Below are 12,224 nucleotides of genomic sequence, written 5' to 3'. Positions count from 1 at the left end.
CATGGCTCACGGGCCCAGCTGCTCTGCGGCATGTGAGATCTTCCTGGACCGGGGCACGAACCCGTGTCTCCTGCATCGGCAAGCGGACTCTCAACCACTGCACCACCAGGGAAGCCCTAAACTGTTGATTACTGCCAAATAATATCTTAGAAAAATTGTTTCAATTTACTTTCCCACTAGCAATATATCTATACTTGTAATTTCATACATACAATATTATTATTATTATTAAATTTTATCTTTTCTTCAGTAAAGCATTCAGATGGGTGAGTAGACGGATAGAGAAATAGGTAGATAACATGTGTTTTTTGTGAGTGTTGGTGAGGAAACCTCCACAAATAACAAGTATTTTAAATGCATGTATGTATATGTGTGTATACACACGTACATGTATTTTTCACCTAAACAGTGAAATATACTGATATATATTTTTACACATATTCATATATTGTTGTCTGTTGCTAGCAGAGTTAGAAATCATTATTTGGTCAGTCTTACTTAATTTGTAGCCTCTAACTTCCTATTGGAGCACAATGCAAATCCCAGACATCGTATAATTTTACCTATAAATTCTTCACCCAAGAATCTTTCACAGATAAGAATGCAGCACCATTACTGCTATTAGCAAAATCATAGTGCTTCCTTATATTGATAGCTATATAATATTCACTTTGTTCAAATTTCCCCAAATATCTCACAAATATTTGATGTTTCAGACTTTTTTTGTTTTTCTGTTCCATTTATCAATGGAATTTTAGATGAAAAATTACTTAAAATAAGACTGCCTTTAACATGCTGTGCATATATCCTTGTAAATGTGTGATTCGTTTTATCTTTGGTCTCTACATAAAAGTGGAACTGTGGGATCATGGAACAATGCATCTTCTCCTTTTTTGGGGAGGATGATACTAAATAATTCTCCAAAGTGTTTATACTTATTTATCTAACCACTAATAAAAATTATTTTTCTTATTTTTTATTGATCTACATCCCAGCTAGAATTTACTTATAATAGTCCATTATCTATTGCTAGATCTGCTTTCTCTAATTATTAGTGCAATCGAGAATCATTTCATGTTTAATTAAGGCTTTTGTGTTTTATCTTGATTTTTTTTTTAGATCCTTGGATATTTTTCGCTAACAAGAAGCTTTGTCTTATTATTATTAACTATTAAGATAAGTTGTAAGATACCTATATATATTCTGAATATCAATCCTTTGTAATAAACAATATAAACATTTTCTTCTAATCTTTGTTTTGACTTTTACAAGGTTTAATGGCACATAGAAGTCATGTAGTTTTACATTTTAATGCAGTCAACCTCTTCCTTTATGCATCCTTTTGTTTCCTGTATAAAAATTATTCCATATTACAGGACCATAAAGATATTTTATATATTCTCTAAACATTTTAAATGGTGCTTTCACATTTACATGTTTAATCTATCTAAAATGTATTTAGGATATTTCTCCACTTGGTTAGTCACTTTTCTCAAAACCATTTTTTTTCTCATTTTTTCCCCAACATTTCTGCTATTCCTAGGTCTCATTCATGTTTCTACTTCTTGTCTACCTGTTTTTTAAAAATTTATTTATCCCTCCAAGAAGAAAACTCAAAGATGGTGTAATTATAATTTTCTGATAAATTATGTTATCTTGATTAAGTCAATTACTACTATTCCTCTTTTTCCTTCAACATTCTTCTTTATTGTTCTTAAAATTTTATTCTTCTACAGGAAGTTTAAAATTAGCTTATCAAATTTGATTTGAAAAATCTTATCAGGATTTTGATTGGAATTTATTAAATTCATACATTATTATAGATAAAATTAACATTTTACTTTGATTATTCCTGTATTTCCCCATTGTGTTATTCTTTTTTTTTCTTTTCTTTTACATAACATTTCACAGTTTTCTCCATATGTTACATCCATCTCTTTTTACTGTTCTATTTCTAGGTGATTGCAGTAGACTTTTCTGCTTTTTACCCATACTTCCATTCTCTCCTCTAGACCCTTGGAAAGATTAAACTACCCCACCTTGAAGTTAGATGTGGACAGGTGTCTTGATTTGACCAATGAGATGTGGACAAAACTGATGTTTATGATTTCTAGATGTCAGCATTTAAGAATCAGTATCCCAGGCTGATTCCCACGGAGTGGCTGGGCCCATGAGCCATGGCCACTGAGCCTGTGCGTCTGGAGCCCCACAATGGGAGAGGTCACAGCAGTGAGAGGCCCGCGTACCGCCAAAAAAAAAAAAATCAGTATCCCATTGCTTATGATCCTATAATGAACTCACAGCAACCAAGGGTATCTCATGTTACACACGGAAGCTACAGGACAGTGTTGCCCCCTTCAGCCTGGATGGTTGGTATATGGGGGATATGAAGGATAATTGATCTGGAGACACAATCAGACTTGCAGTGGACACTGAATCAGCAAGAAAGAAGATTTCCCGTGCTAAACTTCTCAAGTTGGGTTCTCTACAGCATAATTTATCCTAATCTGATTGATATAGTACCCTCCCAGTAAATTTTCTATGTAGACTATATATATACAGTAAAAATATTCTTTCTTCCTTTGTAACCCCTATACCACTTATACATTTTCCTCATCCATTTGCATTGGAAAGAATCTTCTGTGCATTATTGTACATGCACTGAATGCTCATTGGATAATAAGGGGACAGAGGATGACTTTGTTTTGCTCCTTTGCTTAAGGGAATAGCAATTAAGGTATCTCTAAAAGTACTACTTTTGTTGTAGGTCTCTGACCACTGATCTTTATCAGGTAATAGAATTTTAACGTTTATTTCTTCTTTATTTGATAAGTTTTTTTTTTTTTTTTTTTTTTTTTTCGGTACGTGGGCCTCTCACTGTTGTAGCCTCTCCCGTTGCGGAGCACAGGCTCAGGACGTACAGGCTCACCGGCCATGGCTCACGGGCCCAGCTGCTCCGCGGCATGTGGGATCTTCCCAGACCAGGGCACGGACCCGTGTCCCCTGCATCAGCAGGTGGACTCTCAACCACTGCGCCACCAAGGAAGCCCCTATTTGATAAGTTTTTTAAATTGCATATGAGGCCGAATTTCACCAAACATTCTTTATATATCTTTCTCATAAGACTTGGAATCTGGTGATAATTATTCAAGGTAGTTTTGTATTCTAGGTCCTTTGTTTTTACACAGAAAGTTTAGAAAGGACTTGTAATTTTCAACAACAAAAATAAAAACAAAGCAACAACAAAACCCACTGTGATTTTTGAATTCGTCAATCTATTTGGGGAGAATTAATAGTAATAGCAATATGGAATGTTTGTTAACTTCATTATATGTCATTAGTTTTATATAAAAAGAGTGTAGACTCTAGGTATGAGCTGTTTTGGTTTATTTGTTGGTTTGTTCTGCTTTTTTTCCCCCAGAAAAGATTATCCCTGTCCTGTTAGGCAGGTGTGATGAGGGGCTGATTTCAGTTCAATCAGGAGTTGAAGAAGGTCCCAGTTGATAGCTGTTTTCGTGACACCAAGTCCTCCTCTGGTTTCTAACATGTGTAGCCTGTAGGCTCTGCTGTTAGGCTTGTTGCAGACTCTTCCTCCAGGGGGACTTTGTCCCTTGGACTCCAAGAGGATGCAGCCCTGCTGTTACCCTCCCTTCCCAGTCCAACACTAAGCAAATGCCCCATGGAGAAAAGCAGCCTCCTCCTAGATGGGGTCCCCCTGACGTCTGACCTAGCAGCCTTCCCACTCTGCTGGTGTCTTTCTCTTGCAGAGTCCTGTGCCCTGAACCAAGATCATTCCCTCCAAGAATTGTCAAACACCCCCAAGAAGATAATGTCCCATATCTCAGCCCATTGACTGAGGGCTCTTCTCCATAGAGAATTTTATTTTAACTGGTCCTCTCTCTGACTCTCCTTTAACTTTAAAAATTTGATTTATGTAATGTGTCCACCTTTTTTCTGGTTTATGTGGTAGGGGGCAAGAGTTTGTCACTATCTACTATATACCCTTTAAAAGAGGAAGTTCTTGTAATATTTTTGAATGAATTCTTTGGCAATTTTGAAGAATTTTACCATGATTACTGGTATTTTGAGATTTTGTACTTCTTGAGCTAAATGTGGTAATACTGTTATCAGAGCATTATACATTCATACTTTCATGCATTCATTTGTTCATTCATTGACTTTTAATTATATTAGCATAGAAATGTACATAGCTGTCTACCACATCATCTTGTTACAAATTTAATTCATGTTTTCACTATTTTAAATTAATCAGTGATTTATATGTTTAAGCACCTTAATCTCTTTTTATCTCATTTTCAATTTACACTTTTACTTTCCAAATTTTATTCTCTTTGCTTTAATGTGTTTGATGTTATTTTCTACCTTTTCGAATATCCCTATATGTAAGAATACAGAGTGAAAATTTCTGCCCAAAATAATGTTATAAACATTAAATGAGATAATAATGTAAAGGCTCTTAACACAGGTCTTAGCCCATTTTAAGGGCTCAACATCATAATGATATATAAGGCTTTATTTAATTACATCTTTGACTTATACTATATTTTTGATACATATTACTCTCCTTATAATTGTTACTTTATATAACTTTTAATTCAGTCCTTAGCCCATTTCTGATCCTAAACTTATACGTATAATATTTATATAAACTTTATATGGCCATATATGTATATATTTTTATATAGAGATACACACATATATATCTAGAGGTGTACACATATACATATAGAATAGAGAAGTTACACAGAAGGGAAGATTATATTTAATTGCTCTCCTTGATAAAATCTTACCACGGACATCTCTCAGTGGTCCCCTCCTTTTGGATCTCCCCTCTCACCTGCAATCGGCAGTCTCCTGCAGCCTCCCCGCCCCTCCAATCGCCCACTGTGTCTGAGCATCTCTCTCTAAGGAGCCATCCCCTAGCGCTCATCAGGCAGTGTTCTGTTCATTATGATGTTGGCTCATACCCCTCTGTATTCCTTTGTTACCTTTATTCTAAGCAGGAGGATACGTTTCCTGCCTTCACTTACAGCAAATGAAATAACTATTTGAATTATAAAACATTATACAAGTTTTGTGTTGTGATTTTTTGTTACAATAAACTCTTAAAGTTAATTTATCTCCCTTCACCCAGTAGGCCTTAGGAAATGGAATTCTACATCTTCTCGCAAACGTCCAGTCCTTTAGCATTTACAGAATGTGTGTTCCCACCTTCACTAACCCGAGAAAACAGCTGCTCTGGGGGCCTTTCCTAGCACTTCTCCGGGAAGACAAAGACGTGAAAGTCCTAAGGCTCTGTGATCATTTAATCCTACTTGTAAACTGCTGGCTGCACGAGGTATGGTCTCACGTTACTCCATGCACTCCGAGCCTTGCAGCCATCCTTCTTGCCCCTTCACTTCCTTTTCCTTTTCAGATGTAGGATGGAGTTCTCGCCCAGCTGGGAGTCCCAAAATACTATCTTTATCGGGTACAGACACGTAGTCAGTTGTTGGTAGCACCCCGCCCACCAACCCCAGCCTGACAGTCCCCACTCCTTCATTCAAGCAACTCTGAAGAACAGTCATCTCCGTGGGTTATTTGCCCCCCGAAAGAGGCTCACTCTTCTTCTGCAGTCTGAGGCCCCAAGTCACATTCAATCTTTGATTCTCCATAACAGTAACTACACCACAGGGCTGCTTTGTCCATGTTTCCCTGCACCCAGGCAAGTGGAAGGTCCCCTCCTGTGATCATTTCCTGTGGATGCCACCCTCCCCTTCCTACACATAGCTCCCAGCCAGACCCCAGGGTGCTATGGACCCTCGCACTTCTGTGTGCCTCTGAATTTGCAACCCGAGGTGATCAGGGGCAGTAGAGACCATTGCATCATTATCAGCAAAATGCTTTGTCCAAAGTGGAGTCTAGATTCACTTCAGAAAGTGCTGGGATGTGGAGCAGGGCAATCTTGGGTCCTGAGCAGAGAGAAATCCATGACTTCTCTTCTCCTTAGGCAACCATGTTCTCACGACAACCAGCTTTTTGATGGGTTACAAAATCAGGCAGAATACTATACATTAAAATTCACAAATACTGAAGACAATTAGAAGTGAGAGTGTAAAACCATGATCTTTCAGGGCCTCGCTGCCTGAATCCCTTCCAAGGAGAGGGATGCCCTTTCACTGGCTGGAATGGCAACACAGATGTCTTAAGGATCCCACACATAAGCTTTGGAGTAGGGATGAGCCATAAGGGAAACCAATGCACTCCATGATGGAATATTGTAAAAAGCTGCTGAGAGAAGTTTGGCCAATCTTTCCGACCTTCTGTTCTTCTCTCAGTACCTTTCCCAGAAGGTAAGACAAGAGGAGAAACTTGCAGCAGTGGAGTGAAACTTTCTTCTGACCCATTTATTATTTGCCTGGAAGCACTTGCTAGCACTAAACCACCAACAGTCCCCCGTTGTTTTCTGTTTTTAGCTGTTGTGTGTCATCTAATGCATCACATCTCCATTTTAGCAAAGGCACAATTGATGTAATGCCAGAGACTTTCCTAGCTGCTGTCATTAACCAAGAATTCTCCCTCAAACACCTGTTACCCTGCAGACAGAAATATCATTAGAGTATATCAGCCTTAAGGAAACATCTTGAACCCTAAAACAGTGTTTCTGGAGAGCAGTGCTGCTTTCTTTGAGGGGCTGAAAAAAATGAAATCTTTCCCTCCTTGGCACTTTCACAGCACAGTCATTCAAGGGAGGGGTGATTCTTGCATATTTCTGTGTTCCCCGTGAGGACACAGTTGACTGCTTATGAGGCAACATCACCTAGAGTCTCCATTTTCATCTCACTTGTTAAAATATACACACTTGCCCTGATTCTAGTCAGTTTCTGCAAGAGAGCAATTTCTCTGTCGTACAGCAACACTTCTTAAAAATCTTCCTCCTGACATAAATCTCAGGACAGAGAGAGAAATGGACCACTTAGATGTCAGGGTGAAAGTATAGCTTCAGAGAAACTGAAATTCATACTGAACCCTCATGTTTCACCTGTAAATACCATGTGAATTTTTACCATGTGCCATTTACATTTATTTTTTTCAGAGCAGTAGTATTTTGTGTAACTCATCTTCAAGCAAAATTAATTCTACCTGAAAGTTCCCCATCTTCATCTTGCAGTTTCTTGTCCTCTCTGACATATTGAGTCCCAGTTTTTAAATTAAGGGTTTAAGTTTCTTAGTTTCTCTTACTTGGAAATACTGTATCCCTTAAGTAGCAGATCATTGAACAGTTTATCAGTCAACTACTCAATTAGAGTTTAGTATGAATAAGCTTGTTAGATCTTTCTTAAGAGAGAGTGAATGTAGAAGAAAAGGTAGGATAATTATGAGGATGCTGGTGAACTAAAAGGGGAGATTGGATAACACTGAGTGAAGATAATGGCACGGAGCTGAACAGGAGGACCAATGAATGACTGTGAAGCAACACACATCCAACTGTTATTTTAGGAACTAGTACTAGGGATCAGAAGCTCGCCTTACTGTTTAATTAAGGCAATTTTAATAACTTCTATAAGCAGTAGTTCTTTTAATCTTACAAACTATATTCCCAATAACAGTTAGCAATAAAAAGTAGAACATATTCCCAGATTAAAATGAGATCTAATAGGAAGTAGATATGAATGATTGAGGCAAATGCAATGTCATCTAAGCATGCCTCACAAGGTTGGCACCTGCTCTAGGAGTTCAGTTCATGGAGAAGGGGCCATGGAGCTTTTCAGAGCATGAAGATAGACTTAATAGCCTCATAGGGATAATGTGGATAGTAAATGGATAGACTAGAAAAAATCAAGTTGTACAGGAAAAGAGCTCATGACGCATTTGAAACATCACCAATTTTTAAAACCAACTTCATGTTTTTAGAGCAGTTTTAAGTCCACAGAAACATCAAGCAAAAGTATAGAAATTTCCCATATACACCCTACCCTCATCAGCAACTTCCACATTATCAACATCCTCCCTCAGAGTGGCACGTTTGTTATAGAGCGGATGAACCTACACTGACACATCATTACCACCATAGTTCACATTAGGATTCACTCATGGTGCTGTACATTCCATGGGTTTTAACAAATGTTTAATGACATGTATCTGTCCTTATAGCATCATAGAGAAGAGTTTCACTGCCCTAAAAATCCTCTGTGTTCTGCCTATTTATCACCCTCTCCTTCAATACCTGATACCATTGCTTTTTACTGTCTTCATAATTTTGCCTTTTCCAGAATGTCATATAGTTGGAATCAGACAGTATGTAGCCTTTTCATATTGGCTTCTTTCACTGAGTAATACACACTTAAGGTTCTTCCATGTCTCTTCATGGCTTGATAGCTAATTTCTTTTAAGTGCAAAATAATATTCTTTTGTCTGATGTACCACAGTTTATTTATCTATTCACCTACTGAAGGACATATTGACTGTTTCCAGTTTTTGGCAATTATGAATAAAGCTGCTATAAACATCTATGTGTGAGTTTTTGTATGGACACAAGATTTCAGCTCATTTTGGGTAAATACCAATGAAGACATTGCTGGATCGTAAGGTAAAAGTATGTTTAGTTTTGTAAGAAACCACCAAACTGTCTTCCAAGGTGACTGGACCACTTTGCATCCCCACCAGCGATGATGAGATTTCCTGTTGCTGCACATACTCACCAGCATTTGGTGTTGTCAGTGTTTTGGATTTTCATCATTCTACTAGAAATTATCAGTTTTTAACTTGGCTGGGATTCAGGGCATTTGTAGGGGAGTGGTAGAGGCTAAATAAGTAAATTGAGCTTAGGCTGTAACTGACCCTAACAGCCCTCCTAGAGAGACCACATCATTCACTAGACACATGATCTAAGTGTCCTCTTCCATTTTCCAAAGGTCAACTCTTTCCAGGTCCAAGTGGAAAGAGAACAGAGTTTATCTTACAATCCTCCAGTTTGGGGCTCTGGATTTGCTTTTCCCTGGCCTCACTCAGTCCCTCCCAACCTGCCCCTACCCCCAACCCCCCCCCCCCACCACCTAGTGTCTCTCTGCTCATTCCCTCCCCCGCAGTTCCCTTCCTGGCCCCTTCCCACACTTCTCATTCTCTGCCCCTATCCCACGCTCCCTCCTACTTACCTCCTTACGTCTCAGCCCTGCCCATCTCCTCCTGCACCTTTCCTCTCCTGCTCTCCCCAGTGGGATGGATGATGCACAAGAAGACGCTCCTCTGAGAGTGTAACAGGAAGGAGGCCTCAACTGCCTTGACTTCTCTTCTTTTACACCCTGTCGCCCAACCCCACCCAAGGCTCTACAGGTGGGTCAGGGCACACCTGAGCTCCTAACACAGTATTTCTCCTCTTCACATGCCATGAATTTGAAGAAAGGGCACCACCCCAAACCTGTGATGGGTCAGTCTATACCTGCCTTTCCAAAAATGGGACTCAAACTCATAGGGGTGGATTTGCCCCATAATCCATCCCCTCTCCCAGAAGTGCATGTTGAAATCTGACTTAAGAATGACCTGTGACATCCCAGATGCCAAGAATGTCCCAGAAAGGGCTTTCATGATCCAGCTAAAGGTCCCAAGGGCTTCCTGGGGCAACCCTGTCTACCTCCTTCAGAGGTCATGGCTTCTCATCTTTGCAGGTGACAGTTTACTGTCAGACACAGGAACCACACACGTGTGTGGAGATTCTCCCTGCACAGACACAGATTGCTGACACCGGCTCACCTGCAGCTTCCCCCACTGCCTAAAGGTCACTGGCCCTAGTCCAGCCAACAGCCTTGGACCTTGCTCCCATCTGTTACCACAAGTCCCCATCCCAGTGACACTGGTGTCCAGGTACTCATCACTTCCTGACATTTTTAGAGACAGCTATTTCATGAAGCCTGAAATATGGCTTGATTGATGTGAAAACAAATGCCTGCATGCCTGCTTCTGGCTTGTCTGGACTTGGGCACCCACTCCCTTGTGAGAGATAACGACATGGTGAGAGGATAATTGAGGTCAGCTTCTGTCATGCCTGGACTGTGGCTCTACCCTGAATTTTTTCATTTTTTATTTCCTTTTAGCCTAGGAGAGGTCACGGCAGTAACTGACCAGTTTGAAAAAACGTCAGTATTTTGATTTTGCATTTGAAGGTGTGTTTTGAAGGTGGTCATTGGAAACCATCAGCACACTCAAGGAGATTTTGTGAGAGCAGGCTTATCTGTTTCAGTAGTTTCAGCGTTTTGCTTACAAGAGGATAAATAACATTATAGAAAAAAATATTTTCAAAAAGCAATGCTTTCTTATTAGTTTGTCAACCGAGGAAGATAACTGGCATTCTGTTCTGGACAGGGATGCACATGAGGCAAGAGCACTAACACATGTGAGCCCTGAAGTCGTAGAGCTTGGGGCTTGGTTACCATGACAATCACCCACCTCTCACCTATGGTGCCCCTGTGATAATTAAGATTAACTGTTGTATTTTACTTTGGCCCATGGATGGACATCACAAAGAGCCAGTTTGGGAATTTGCACAGTTAAAATCCCTACTGGAATAAAGTACTCCCACGCCTGGGTCCCACCCGGAGATTTTGGCTTGCTTGTTCTGTGATCAGACCTGGACATTGGAATGATTAAAATGTTCAGCCAAGATTATATATCCCTGATCACCAGGCAAGGTGGGGATTAGGTCTTAGGCAATATTGTTCCAAAGCTTCTTTTCTCTTTTGAGTCTTGGTTTGAAGACTGATTAAAAAAATAATAATGGTAAGGCACCTCTATGCACACATACTCTCCAAGATTCCAATTAGCTTTTGATAAGCACAAAGTTTTCTGGGCTTGATGGGATGTTATATTGAATCCAAGCACCTTTCCTTTTCCCAGGAGGTGACTTACTTTACGTTAACAGACCCAGGAATGAATGACTTCACCAGGAACCTGGAGGCCATCTGAGGGCTGACCCACAGGGCCCTACCCTCTACCACTCATGGCTTTTCAACTTGTGAACTGAAGGTGTGAAACTGTGTTACCATGAAGTTCCCTCTCAACCTGCATTTCTACCAACAGCTTAACTGTGTCACAGGCATTAGAGATATTTACAAACGGGTGTCTTGTCCACCTTCTTCTGCACATGTCAAGGCTGAATTTCATTTCTCTCTTTAAAAGTGGGTTAGCATGTGAGTTGATTTGGCCATTCAAGTATGACAACTTAAATAAGTAGATAAATTTCTCCAAAGATATCAACTAAATTGACAAAAAAAGAAGTAGAATATTTGAATAGTCTTATGCCTATTAAAGAAGTGGAATTTGAAACTGAAAGCCTTTTTACAATGACACAGCAGTTCTAGATGACCTCACTGGTGAAATCCATCAAATATTTAAGGAAAAAAATATACCAATATTACTCAATATTTTTAAAATAAAAGGGTAAAATATTTTACAAATCCTTTTATAAGGCCAGCATTGCCCCATTACCAAAACCAGACAAAGATAATGTAAGTAAAACTGTGACTTTCAAGAGCACTTATTCAAAATCCCTTAAAAAATATTATTTAGCAAAATAAATATAGTATAAAAAAGTATAAAAACTTAATTCATTATGGCCAAATGAAGTTATTCCCAGGAATGTGAAGTTGACTTACAAATCAAAAATCAATTATTTAAATTCTTCATATTGAGAGAATAAAAAAGAAAAACTATATGATCATCTCAATAGAGGCAGAAAAATATATTGTCAGAATTCAACACTCATTCACAAGTTTAAAAATTCCTCAGAAAACTAGAATTAAAGGGGAATTGTCTCAACTTTAAAAAGATCATTTACCAAAAATAATAATAACTTTACACACAACATAATATGGAATTGTGAAAGAATAAATCCTTCCTGTCCAAGTTTGAGAATACTCAACTATGTCTTCTCTCACAAGTTCTATTAAACATTATATTGACGATCCCAACCATTGAAATAATGCAGGAAATTATTACATTGTAATGCAATGAGATGGATTATAATGACATGGACTCATCACATAGAATATCCTAAGGAATTTTCATTAAAGCTATCAGAGTTTATAAGTGATGATTGAAGGGTAATAGGATATAAAAAGTCAACACACAAAATAAATATATAATATACAAAATGAGATATATACACATACAAATGAACACTTGAAAAAATAAAACAAAATCTCCTACAATTACATCAAAAACACGAAACT

The sequence above is a fragment of the Phocoena sinus genome, chromosome 3 (genome assembly GCF_008692025.1).
Source record: "Phocoena sinus isolate mPhoSin1 chromosome 3, mPhoSin1.pri, whole genome shotgun sequence".
Lineage (NCBI taxonomy): Eukaryota > Metazoa > Chordata > Mammalia > Artiodactyla > Phocoenidae > Phocoena > Phocoena sinus.
This window is presented reverse-complemented; position numbering follows the sequence as displayed.